The 14,641-nt window shown below is 47.6% G+C and overlaps 1 protein-coding gene across 11 annotated transcripts in view; it reads left to right on the plus strand.

The window, feature by feature from the left end:
• The window catches only part of DCTN1 (dynactin subunit 1), a 208,258-nt gene that overhangs the window by 54,799 nt on the left and 138,818 nt on the right, over window positions 1-14,641 (plus strand). The window contains exon 1 of one of the 11 annotated variants that reach the window (XM_063925392.1): window positions 11,318-11,407. The exons of 8 other annotated variants lie outside the window; for them this stretch is intronic. The gene's annotated coding sequence lies outside the window, so the exon portion shown is untranslated. Of the gene's footprint in view, window positions 1-11,317; window positions 11,472-14,641 lie in introns of those variants that run through there. 2 more of the 11 variants (XM_063925390.1, XM_063925391.1) reach the window with 2 other exon arrangements.

The following is a 14,641-nucleotide window of genomic DNA, read 5'->3' on the forward strand; positions in this document are numbered from 1 at the left end:
TCAGTCATCATTACCAATACCTAATAAATATATTATCTACCTGTCCGGCTGCAGTACTAGTGATATTATATATACATACATATATATATTGATTTCATCTCATTATCAATCATCCAGTCTATATTAGCAGCAGACACAGTACGGTAGTCCACGGCTGTAGCTACCTCTGTGTCGGCACTCGGCAGTCCATCCATAATTGTATACTAGTATCCATCCATCTCCATTGCCTTTTAGTTGTGCCTATTAAAATATGGAGAACAAAAATGTTGAGGTTCCAAAATTAGGGAAAGATCAAGATCCACTTCCACCTCGTGCTGAAGCTGCTGCCACTAGTCATGGCCGAGACGATGAAATGCCAGCAACGTCGTCTGCCAAGGCCGATGCCCAATGGCATAGTACAGAGCATGTCAAATCCAAAACACCAAATATCAGTAAAAAAAGGACTCCAAAACCTAAAATAAAATTGTCGGAGGAGAAGCGTAAACTTGCCAATATGCCATTTACCACACGGAGTGGCAAGGAACGGCTGAGGCCCTGGCCTATGTTCATGGCTAGTGGTTCAGCTTCACAGGAGGATGGAAGCACTCAGCCTCTCGCTAGAAAACTGAAAAGACTCAAGCTGGCAAAAGCACCGCAAAGAACTGTGCGTTCTTCTAAATCCCAAATCCACAAGGAGAGTCCAATTGTGTCGGTTGCGATGCCTGACCTTCCCAACACTGGACGTGAAGAGCATGCGCCTTCCACCATTTGCACGCCCCCTGCAAGTGCTGGAAGGAGCACCCGCAGTCCAGTTCCTGATAGTCAGATTGAAGATGTCAGTGTTGAAGTACACCAGGATGAGGAGGATATGGGTGTTGCTGGCGCTGGGGAGGAAATTGACAAGGAGGATTCTGATGGTGAGGTGGTTTGTTTAAGTCAGGCACCCGGGGAGACACCTGTTGTCCGTGGGAGGAATATGGCCGTTGACATGCCTGGTAAAAATACCAAAAAAATCAGCTCTTCGGTGTGGAAGTATTTCAACAGAAATGCGGACAACATTTGTCAAGCCGTGTGTTGCCTTTGTCAAGCTGTAATAAGTAGGGGTAAGGACGTTAACCACCTCGGAACATCCTCCCTTATACGTCACCTGCAGCGCATTCATAATAAGTCAGTGACAAGTTCAAAAACTTTGGGCGACAGCGGAAGCAGTCCACTGACCAGTAAATCCCTTCCTCTTGTAACCAAGCTCACGCAAACCACCCCACCAACTCCCTCAGTGTCAATTTCCTCCTTCCCCAGGAATGCCAATAGTCCTGCAGGCCATGTCACTGGCAATTCTGACGAGTCCTCTCCTGCCTGGGATTCCTCCGATGCATCCTTGCGTGTAACGCCTACTGCTGCTGGCGCTGCTGTTGTTGCTGCTGGGAGTCGATGGTCATCCCAGAGGGGAAGTCGTACTCGTAAGCCCACTTTTACTACTTCCACCAAGCAATTGACTGTCCAACAGTCCTTTGCGAGGAAGATGAAATATCACAGCAGTCATCCTGCTGCAAAGCGGATAACTGAGGCCTTGGCATCCTGGGTGGTGAGAAACGTGGTTCCGGTATCCATCATTACTGCAGAGCCAACTAGAGACTTGTTGGAGGTACTGTGTCCCCGGTACCAAATACCATCTAGGTTCCATTTCTCTAGGCAGGCGATACCGAAAATGTACACAGACCTCAGAAAAAGAGTCACCAGTGTCCTAAAAAATGCAGCTGTACCCAATGTCCACTTAACCACGGACATGTGGACAAGTGGAGCAGGGCAGGGTCAGGACTATATGACTGTGACAGCCCACTGGGTTGATGTATGGACTCCCGCCGCAAGAACAGCAGCGGCGGCACCAGTAGCAGCATCTCGCAAACGCCAACTCTTTCCTAGGCAGGCTACGCTTTGTATCACCGCTTTCCAGAATACGCACACAGCTGAAAACCTCTTACGGCAACTGAGGAAGATCATCGCGGAATGGCTTACCCCAATTGGACTCTCCTGTGGATTTGTGGCATCGGACAACGCCAGCAATATTGTGTGTGCATTAAATATGGGCAAATTCCAGCACGTCCCATGTTTTGCACATACCTTGAATTTGGTGGTGCAGAATTTTTTTAAAAACGACAGGGGCGTGCAAGAGATGCTGTCGGTGGCCAGAAGAATTGCGGGACACTTTCGGCGTACAGGCACCACGTACAGAAGACTGGAGCACCACCAAAAACTACTGAACCTGCCCTGCCATTATCTGAAGCAAGAAGTGGTAACGAGGTGGAATTCAACCCTCTATATGCTTCAGAGGTTGGAGGAGCAGCAAAAGGCCATTCAAGCCTATACAATTGAGCACGATATAGGAGGTGGAATGCACCTGTCTCAAGTGCAGTGGAGAATGATTTCAACGTTGTGCAAGGTTCTGATGCCCTTTGAACTTGCCACACGTGAAGTCAGTTCAGACACTGCCAGCCTGAGTCAGGTCATTCCCCTCATCAGGCTTTTGCAGAAGAAGCTGGAGACATTGAAGGAGGAGCTAACACGGAGCGATTCCGCTAGGCATGTGGGACTTGTGGATGGAGCCCTTAATTCGCTTAACAAGGATTCACGGGTGGTCAATCTGTTGAAATCAGAGCACTACATTTTGGCCACCATGCTCGATCCTAGATTTAAAGCCTACCTTGGATCTCTCTTTCCGGCAACACAAGTCTGCTGGGGTTGAAAGACCTGCTGGTGAGAAAATTGTCAAGTCAAGCGGAACGCGACCTGTCAACATCTCCTCCTTCACATTCTCCCGCAACTGGGGGTGCGAGGAAAAGGCTCAGAATTCCGAGCCCACCCGCTGGCGGTGATGCAGGGCAGTCTGGAGCGACTGCTGATGCTGACATCTGGTCCGGACTGAAGGACCTGACAACGATTACGGACATGTCGTCTACTGTCACTGCATATGATTCTCTCAACATTGAAAGAATGGTGGAGGATTATATGAGTGACCGCATCCAAGTAGGCACGTCACACAGTCCGTACTTATACTGGCAGGAAAAAGAGGCAATTTGGAGGCCCTTGCACAAACTGGCTTTATTCTACCTAAGTTGCCCTCCCACAAGTGTGTACTCCGAAAGAGTGTTTAGTGCCGCCGCTCACCTTGTCAGCAATCGGCGTACGAGGTTACATCCAGAAAATGTGGAGAAGATGATGTTCATTAAAATGAATTGTAATCAATTCCTCCGTGGAGACATTGACCAGCAGCAATTGCCTCCACAAAGTACACAGGGAGCTGAGATGGTGGATTCCAGTGGGGACGAATTGATAATCTGTGAGGAGGGGGATGTACACGGTGATATATATCGGAGGATGATGATGAGGTGGACATCTTGCCTCTGTAGAGCCAGTTTGTGCAAGGAGAGATTAATTGCTTCTTTTTTGGTGGGGGTCCAAACCAACCCGTCATTTCAGTCACAGTCGTGTGGCAGACCCTGTCACTGAAATGATGGGTTGGTTAAAGTGTGCATGTCCTGTTTATACAACATAAGGGTGGGTGGGAGGGCCCAAGGACAATTCCATCTTGCACCTCTTTTTTCTTTAATTTTTCTTTGCGTCATGTGCTGTTTGGGGAGGGTTTTTTGGAAGGGACATCCTGCGTGACACTGCAGTGCCACTCCTAGATGGGCCCGGTGTTTGTGTCGGCCACTAGGGTCGCTTATCTTACTCACACAGCTACCTCATTGCGCCTCTTTTTTTCTTTGCGTCATGTGCTGTTTGGGGAGGGTTTTTTGGAAGGGACATCCTGCGTGACACTGCAGTGACACTCCTAGATGGGCCCGGTGTTTGTGTCGGCCACTAGGGTCGCTTATCTTACTCACACAGCTACCTCATTGCGCCTCTTTTTTTCTTTGCGTCATGTGCTGTTTGGGGAGGGTTTTTTGGAAGGGACATCCTGCGTGACACTGCAGTGACACTCCTAGATGGGCCCGGTGTTTGTGTCGGCCACTAGGGTCGCTTATCTTACTCACACAGCTACCTCATTGCGCCTCTTTTTTTCTTTGCGTCATGTGCTGTTTGGGGAGGGTTTTTTGGAAGGGACATCCTGCGTGACACTGCAGTGACACTCCTAGATGGGCCCGGTGTTTGTGTCGGCCACTAGGGTCGCTTATCTTACTCACACAGCTACCTCATTGCGCCTCTTTTTTTCTTTGCGTCATGTGCTGTTTGGGGAGGGTTTTTTGGAAGGGACATCCTGCGTGACACTGCAGTGACACTCCTAGATGGGCCCGGTGTTTGTGTCGGCCACTAGGGTGCTTATCTTACTCACACAGCTACCTCATTGCGCCTCTTTTTTTCTTTGCGTCATGTACTGTTTGGGGAGGGTTTTTTGGAAGGGACATCCTGCGTGACACTGCAGTGACACTCCTAGATGGGCCCGGTGTTTGTGTCGGCCACTAGGGTCGCTTATCTTACTCACACAGCTACCTCATTGCGCCTCTTTTTTTCTTTGCGTCATGTGCTGTTTGGGGAGGGTTTTTTGGAAGGGACATCCTGCGTCACACTGCAGTGACACTCCTAGATGGGCCCGGTGTTTGTGTCGGCCACTAGGGTCGCTTATCTTACTCACACAGCTACCTCATTGCGCCTCTTTTTTTCTTTGCGTCATGTGCTGTTTGGGGAGGGTTTTTTGGAAGGGACATCCTGCGTGACACTGCAGTGACACTCCTAGATGGGCCCGGTGTTTGTGTCGGCCACTAGGGTCGCTTATCTTACTCACACAGCTACCTCATTGCGCCTCTTTTTTTCTTTGCGTCATGTGCTGTTTGGAGAGGGTTTTTTGGAAGGGACATCCTGCGTGACACTGCAGTGATACTCCTAGATGGGCCCGGTGTTTGTGTCGGCCACTAGGGTCGCTTATCTTACTCACACAGCTACCTCATTGCTCCTCTTTTTTTCTTTGCGTCATGTGCTGTTTGGGGAGGGTTTTTTGGAAGGGACATCCTGCGTGACACTGCAGTGACACTCCTAGATGGGCCCGGTGTTTGTGTCGGCCACTAGGGTCGCTTATCTTACTCACACAGCTACCTCATTGCGCCTCTTTTTTTCTTTGCGTCATGTGCTGTTTGGGGAGGGTTTTTTGGAAGGGACATCCTAGGTGACACTGCAGTGACACTCCTAGATGGGCCCGGTGTTTGTGTCGGCCACTAGGGTCGCTTATCTTACTCACACAGCTACCTCATTGCGCCTCTTTTTTTCTTTGCGTCATGTGCTGTTTGGGGAGGGTTTTTTGGAAGGGACATCCTGCGTGACACTGCAGTGACACTCCTAGATGGGCCCGGTGTTTGTGTCGGCCACTAGGGTCGCTTATCTTACTCACACAGCTACCTCATTGCGCCTCTTTTTTTCTTTGCGTCATGTGCTGTTTGGGGAGGGTTTTTTGGAAGGGACATCCTGCGTGACACTGCAGTGACACTCCTAGATGGGCCCGGTGTTTGTGTCGGCCACTAGGGTCGCTTATCTTACTCACACAGCTACCTCATTGCGCCTTTTTTTTTCTTTGCGTCATGTGCTGTTTGGGGAGGGTTTTTTGGAAGGGACATCCTGCGTGACACTGCAGTGACACTCCTAGATGGGCCCGGTGTTTGTGTCGGCCACTAGGGTCGCTTATCTTACTCACACAGCTACCTCATTGCGCCTCTTTTTTTCTTTGCGTCATGTGCTGTTTGGGGAGGGTTTTTTGGAAGGGACATCCTGCGTGACACTGCAGTGACACTCCTAGATGGGCCCGGTGTTTGTGTCGGCCACTAGGGTCGCTTATCTTACTCACACAGCTACCTCATTGCGCCTCTTTTTTTCTTTGCGTCATGTGCTGTTTGGGGAGGGTTTTTTGGAAGGGACATCCTGCGTGACACTGCAGTGACACTCCTAGATGGGCCCGGTGTTTGTGTCGGCCACTAGGGTCGCTTATCTTACTCACACAGCTACCTCATTGCGCCTCTTTTTTTCTTTGCGTCATGTGCTGTTTGGGGAGGGTTTTTTGGAAGGGACATCCTGCGTGACACTGCAGTGACACTCCTAGATGGGCCCGGTGTTTGTGTCGGCCACTAGGGTCGCTTATCTTACTCACACAGCTACCTCATTGCGCCTCTTTTTTTCTTTGCGTCATGTGCTGTTTGGGGAGGGTTTTTTGGAAGGGACATCCTGCGTGACACTGCAGTGACACTCCTAGATGGGCCCGGTGTTTGTGTCGGCCACTAGGGTCGCTTATCTTACTCACACAGCTACCTCATTGCGCCTCTTTTTTTCTTTGCGTCATGTGCTGTTTGGGGAGGGTTTTTTGGAAGGGACATCCTGCGTGACACTGCAGTGACACTCCTAGATGGGCCCGGTGTTTGTGTCGGCCACTAGGGTCGCTTATCTTACTCACACAGCTACCTCATTGCGCCTCTTTTTTTCTTTGCGTCATGTGCTGTTTGGGGAGTATTTTTTGGAAGGGCCATCCTGCGTGACACTGCAGTGACACTCCTAGATGGGCCCGGTGTTTGTGTCGGCCACTAGGGTCGCTTAGCTTAGTCATCCAGCGACCTAGGTGCAAATTTTAGGACTAAAAATAATATTGTGAGGTGTGAGGTATTCAGAATAGACTGAAAATGAGTGTAAATTATGGTTTTTGAGGTTAATAATACTTTGGGATCAAAATGACCCCCAAATTCTATGATTTAAGCTGTTTTTTAGTGTTTTTTGAAAAAAACACCCGAATCCAAAACACACCCGAATCCGACAAAAAAAATTCGGTGAGGTTTTGCCAAAACGCGGTCGAACCCAAAACACGGCCGCGGAACCGAACCCAAAACCAAAACACAAAACCCGTAAAATTTCCGGCGCTCATCTCTAGATTAAACACATCAAAGCCACATGGAAGGACAAGAACACAGAGAAAAACCTAGCGATGTCAGAAATGAGGACCATTTTCTTACTAAATACCCTAACTCCAGGCGGGTTGAACCATGACTTTGAACTGAAGTGGTTCCTTTGAAGAAAACTTCACACCCACTGTGAAGAAATACTGATACATCCATTTTTCATCTTCTCAACTAATCATCATCCTGTCTTATATAAAATCGTCTTCCTTATATACAGCATGCCCCATCTGTTGAGCACAACATGGTTTTTTTTCTTTCTTCTATGTCTGTCCAGTAGAGGTTCACTTTTAAATATAAACAACAGCATGCTTTATTTGCCGAGCACAGCATGTTCATTTTCACTTGTCATATTTATTTATTTTGGAACCCAAAAAGTTGGCCACTTACCGTTCCAAGACGGTTCTCACTTCCATCAGAGCCGGACTCTGACGCTTGGATAAATGAGTGTTTTTTATGATATATATTTTTGAATAAATTCATTTTTAATTTTACCACTTCTGGATCGAGGTCTTTTAAAAGAAACCTTTATACGAGGACACCAACCACTTCCCACGTGAGTGTTAGGTACGCCTTCCATTTGTTAAAAACTTCGGTTATCCTCGTTTAAATGATAGAAAATCCAGCATTTTACGAAAGATACCTTTATGAACGTCCAGACACCTGCCTTCATGTACACTGCTCTTAGTGGTTTAAGACAACACCTTTCCCTTTGAAATACGACGATACTGCACATTGTGTATTCTTTTCATTTCTTGCATATTTGGGCAAGCACAACCACCAGGTAAAAACCCCTTCGGGACGAAGCCTCCGAAAGAAACCGCTATATGAGGATACCCACTACCTTTCACGTGAGTGTTAGGTACGCTTCCCTTCTATACTAGTAGACATTACACCTTGAAAAGATACCCTTATGAGCTTCACTATACCTGTCTTTTGTGTAAGTCAGGTGTGTTCTCATCAATTAAGTCTAAAAAATCGTCAGTTCCCTGATCATCGATTAGGGAAGCCTACTAGACCATATTGAAAAATTATACCCTTCCTTGTTTATGACGATATTACACATTGTCTACCTCTGTTTTATTTCCCCTATCGTATAACACGGCGAGTTTTTCAACAAATATTGAACACAGAACATCCTTGACTTTCCATTTGGAAACGGCAAAGTTAAGTATATTTTTTTAGCACTCTCACTTTTACCACCACTGCTTGAGCGATAGCGCCATCTAACCCACACCACCACCACTCTCTTTGTTCTATTTTCTGGACTGTTTGGGATAAGTCCATCGTTGGGACTGAGAAGGCTGCAATCGATCAACTAGAAGCGCCAATAAGGATTACACCCCCTGTTCTTCTAGAGTTTGTTGTGGCCTGCCTTTCCGGGAACATTTAATGGAGGTTTGCTGTGCAGTGTGACCCTCACATGGGACTACAGTGTATTATGGGTACACCTGCTGCAGATGGATCATTGTGGGATCAGTGCTGCTGTTATTGAGGCGTATTTGCCCTGTGTCAGAGCTGCGGGAACATCCTGCTTCCTCTGCGTTTTCCCTGTACTATCGCTCTCTCCCTCGCCATTGTACGCGCTCCTCGCACTGTCCTTCTGATTTCTTGGGGCCTTTGGTTTATCCCTGATCAGTTTTGTCTTCCCTGTGTCCTGTAAGACTGCGTACATCCGTAGCCCTGCTCTGTAATACTCAGTCTCATGATGAAGGCATTATCACCGCCTGCCGTGCGGTATGGCTAGTGGTGTCTATCCATATACTCCTTCACTGTGCCAACAGTGCAACCATGAGGCAGTGCGCCCTTGGACACATATGTGGACCAGTCTACACGCCTGACCACCCGCAGGGCTCTGTGCGTGTTTCTTACTGACATGTTGTGTGGCCACTTACACACTGTATATGCCATGCCACCCCCTGTTCCCCTATAGGCACCTATACACATTACACACTGTAGATGCAGTGCCACACACGCCCTGTGCTTCCATATAGGCACCTATACACATTACATGCTGTAGATACTATGCCACACGCCCTTTTCTCCCCTATAGGCACTTATACACATTACACACTGTAGATGCCGTGCCACACTCGCCCTGTGCTCCCCTATAGGCACCTATACACATTACATGCTGTAGATACTATGCAACACGCCCTTTGCTCCCTTATAGGCACCTATACACATTACACACTGTACATGCCATGCCACACATGCCCTGTGCTCCCCTATAGGCACCTATACACATTACAAACTGTAGATATTATGCCACACGCCCTGTGCTCCTTTATAGACACTTATACACATTACACACTGTAGATGCCGTACTCCCCAACACACCCTGTGCTCCCCTATAGGCGCCTATACACATTACACACTGTAGATACTATGTCACACATGCCCTGTGCTGCCCTATAGGCACCTATACACATTATACACTGTAGATGCCATGCCACACAAGCTATGTGCTCCCCTATAGGCACCTATACACATTACAAACTGTAGATATTATGCCACATGCCCTGTGCTCCTTTATAGACACCTATACACATTACACACTGTAGATGCTGTACTCCACACACACATCCTGTGCTCCCCTATAGGCACCCATACACATTACACACTGTAGATACTATGCCACACACGCCCTGTGCTCCCCTATAGGCACTTATACACATTACATGTATATACTATGCCACACGCTCTTTGCTCCCCTATAGGGACCTATACACATTACACACTGTAGATGCCATGCCACACACGCCCTGTGCTCCCCTATAGGCACCTATACACATTACACACTATATATGATGTGCCACACACGTCATGTTCTCCCCTGTAGGCACCTATACACATTACACACTGTAGATGCAGTGCCACACACACCCTGTGCTCTCCTATAGGCACCTATACACATTACACACTGTAGATACTATGGCACACACGCCCTGTGCTCCCCTATAGGCACCTATACACATTACACACTGTAGATACTATGCCACACACACTTGGTGCTCTCCTATAGGCACCTATACACATTACACACTGCAGATACCATGCCACACATGCCCTGTGCTCCCCTATAGGCACCTATACACATTACACACTGTAGATATTATGTCACACATCCTATGCTCCCCTATAGGTACCTATACACAGTGTAGATGCCGTACTCCACACACACACACACACACACACACACACACACACACACACACACACCCTGTGCTCCCCTATAGGCACCTATACACATTACACACTATAGATGCTGTGCCACACACGCCATGTGCTCCCCTGTAGGCACCTATACACATTACACACTGTAGATGCCATGCCACACACACCCTGTGCTCCCATATAGGCACCTATACACGTTACACACTGTAGATACTATGCCACACGCCCTGTGCTCCCCTATAGGCACCTATACACATTACACACTGTAGATACTATGCCACACACACCCTGTGCTCCCCTATAGGCACCTATACAGATTACACACTGTAGATACTATGCCACACACACCCTGTGCTCTCCTATAGGCACCTATACACATTACACACTGTAGATACTATGCCACACACACACCCTGTGCTCCCCTATAGGCACCTATACACATTACACACTGCAGATACTATGCCACACACACACACACACACACACACACACACACACACACACACACACACACACACACACACACACACACCCTGTGCTCTCCTATAGGCACCTATACACATTACACACTGTAGATACTATGCCACACACACCCTGTGCTCTCCTATAGGCACCTATACACATTACACACTGTAGATACTATGCCACACACACCCTGTGCTCTCCTATAGGCACCTATACACATTACACACTGTAGACACTATGCCACACACCCTGTGCTCCCCTATAGGCACCTATACACATTACACACTGCAGATACTATGACACACACACACACACACACACACACACACACACACACACACACACACACACACCCTGTGCTCCCCTATAGGCACCTATACGCATTACACACTGCAGATACTATGCCACACACACCCTGTGCTCCCCTATAGGCACCTATACACATTACACACTGCAGATACTATGCCACACACACACACACACACACACACACACACACACACACCCTGTGCACTCCTATAGGCACCTATACACATTACACACTGTAGATACTATGCCACACACACCCTGTGCTCCCCTATAGGTACCTAACAATAAGTTTTAATATAGGGATTGTGCGCATGCGTGCTTGCCCACCTGCGTGTCAGGCCTCGCTGTGGAACCCCCCCCCCCCCCCCCCCCTGATTGGTCTGTCTCGCGTCAGACGCTAGGTCTCTCCCCCGGTGATTGGCTGTTGCCGGAAGACTGTGTGATTTCGGCTAGCTGATTGGATGAGAGCGATGTGTCAGAGCGAGGCTTGAATCGCTGTCAACGCCGGTCTGGTGTGTTCGGGGCCACAGCCCGAGATCCGTTCTACTGAGGTACGGGCGGCGGTGTCCCGGTGAGTGAGGCCGCTCGGGTCCACGTGTGGCTGCTTATACACTGGTATTACCCGTGTGCTCTCCTCATCTATATTCTCTGTATAGTCTCTCCATATCCCCTATATATAGTCCCTATGTCCCCTATCTATAGTGTCTCCATCTCCCCTATCTATAGTGTCTCCATATCCCCTATCTATAGTGTCTCCATCTCCCCTATATATAGTGTCCCCATCTCCCCTATATATAGTGTCCCCATCTCCCCTATATATAGTGTCCCCATCTCCCCTATATATAGTGTCCCCATCTCCCCTATATATAGTGTCCCCATCTCCCCTATATATAGTGTCCCCATCTCCCCTATATAGTCTCCCCAGCTCCCCTATACATAGTCTCCCCATCTCCCCTATATATAGTCTCCCCATCTCCCCTATATATAGTCTCCCCATCTCCCCTATATATAGTCTCCCCACCTCCCCTATATATACTCTCCCTCTCCCCTGTATATAGTCCCTCCATCTCCCCTATATATAGTCTCCATCTCCCCTATATATAGTCTCCACCTCCCCTATATATAGTCTCTCCACCTCCCCTATATATAGTCTCTCCACCTCCCCTATATATAGTCTCTCCACCTCCCCTATATATAGTCTCTCCACCTCCCCTATATATAGTCTCTCCCTCTCCCCTATATATAGCCTCTCCCTCTCCCCTATATATAGTCTCTCCCTCTCCCTTATATATAGTATCTCCATATCCCCTATATATAGTATCTCCATATCCCCTATAAATAGTCCACATGCCCCCTATATAGTATCTTCATCTCCCCTATATATAGTCTCTTCATCTCCCCTATACATAGTCTCCCCGTGTCCCCTATACATAGTCTCCCCGTGTCCCCTATACATAGTCTCCCCGTGTCCCCTATACATAGTCTCCCCGTGTCCCCTATATATAGTCCACCTATATAGTGTCCTCCTGTATTCCCGTATTGTGTCTTATCTCCCCTTATATAGTGTCCCCCATATCCCCCTGTATACTGTCTTTCTCCCCCCTATATAGTGTCTCCATCTACCTGTATATATAGTGTACCCCATATTCTCCTGTATACTGTCTTTCTCTCCCCCCTATACAGTGTCTCCATCTCCCTGTATTCTCCATATCTCTGTATATAGTGTCTCCATCTCCTTGTAGTCTCCATATCTCTATATATAATGTTTCCACCGCCCTGTGTTCTCCATATCTCTGTATATAGTGTCTCCATCTCTGTGTATTCTCCATATCTCTGTATATAGTGTCTCCATCGCCCTGTATTCTCCATATCTCTGTATATAGTGTCCCCATCGCCCTGTATTCTTCATATTGTTGTGTATAGTGTCCCCATCGCCCTGTATTCTCCATATCTCTGTGTATAGTGTCTCCATCGCCCTGTATTCTCCATATCTCTGGATAAAGTGTCTCCATCGCCCTGTATTCTCCATATCTCTGGATAAAGTGTCTCCATCGCCCTGTATTCTCTGTGTCTCTGTATATAGTGTCTCCATCGCCCTGTATTCTCCATATCTCTGTATATAGTGTCTCCATCGCCCTGTATTCTCCATATCTCTGGATAAAGTGTCTCCATCGCCCTGTATTCTCCATATCTCTGTGTACAGTGTCTCCATCGCCCTGTATTCCCTGTGTCTCTGTATATAGTGTCTCCATCGCCCTATATTCTCCATATCTCTGTATATAGTGTCTCCATCGCCCTGTATTCTGTGTCTCTGTATATAGTGTCTCCATCGCCCTGTATTCTCCATATCTCTGTATATAGTGTCCCCATCGCCCTGTATTCTTCATATTGTTGTGTATAGTGTCCCCATCGCCCTGTATTCTCCATATCTCTGTGTATAGTGTCTCCATCGCCCTGTATTCTCTGTGTCTCTGTATATAGTGTCTCCATCGCCCTGTATTCTCCATGTCTCTGGATAAAGTGTCTCCATCGCCCTGTATTCTCCATATCTCTGGATAAAGTGTCTCCATCGCCCTGTATTCTCTGTGTCTCTGTATATAGTGTCTCCATCGCCCTGTATTCTCCATATCTCTGTATATAGTGTCTCCATCGCCCTGTATTCTCCATATCTCTGGATAAAGTGTCTCCATCGCCCTGTATTCTCCATATCTCTGGATAAAGTGTCTCCATCGCCCTGTATTCTCCATATCTCTGTATATAGGCCCTCATTCCGAGTCGTTCGCTCGGTATTTTTCATCGCATCGCAATGAAAATCCGCTTAGTACGCATGCGCAATATTCGCACTGCGCCAAGTAATTTAACAATGAAGATAGTATTTTTACTCACGGCTTTTTCATCGCTCCGGCGATCGTAATGTGATTGACAGGAAATGGGTGTTACTGGGCGGAAACACTGCGTTTTATGGGCGTGTGGATAAAAACGCTACCGTTTCCGGAAAAAACGCAAGAGTGGCTGGAGAAACGGGGGAGTGTCTGAGTGAACGCTGGGTGTGTTTGTGACGTCAAACCAGGAACGACAAGCACTGAACTGATCGCACAGGCAGAGTAAGGTTGAAGTTACTCAGAAACTGCAAAGTAGTTTGTAATCGCAATATTGCGAATACATCGGTCGCAATTTTAAGAAGCTAAGATTCACTCCCAGTAGGCGTAGCGTGTGTAACTCTGCTAAATTCGCCTTGCGACCGATCAACTCGGAATGAGGGCCATAGTGTCTCCATCTCCCTGTATTCTCTGTGTCTCTGTATATAGTGTCTCCATCGCCCTGTATTCTCCATATCTCTGTATATAGTGTCTCCATCTCCCTGTATTCCCTGTGTCTCTGTATATAGTGTCTCCATCGCCCTGTATTCTCCATATCTCTGTATATAGTGTCCCCATCGCCCTGTATTCTTCATATTGTTGTGTATAGTGTCCCCATCGCCCTGTATTCTCCATATCTGTGTATAGTGTCTCCATCGCCCTGTATTCTCTGTGTCTCTGTATATAGTGTCTCCATCGCCCTGTATTCTCCATATCTCTGTATATAGTGTCTCCATCGCCCTGTATTCTCTGTGTCTCTGTATATAGTGTCTCCATCGCCCTGTATTCTCGATATCTCTGTATATAGTGTCTCCATCGCCCTGTATTCTCCATATCTCTGGATAAAGTCTCCATCGCCCTGTATTCTCCATATCTCCAGATAAAGTGTCTCCATCGCCCTGTATTCTCCATATCTCTGGATAAAGT

This window comes from Pseudophryne corroboree, chromosome 1 (assembly GCF_028390025.1).
Source record: "Pseudophryne corroboree isolate aPseCor3 chromosome 1, aPseCor3.hap2, whole genome shotgun sequence".
In the NCBI taxonomy this organism is placed as follows: Eukaryota; Metazoa; Chordata; class Amphibia; order Anura; family Myobatrachidae; genus Pseudophryne; species Pseudophryne corroboree.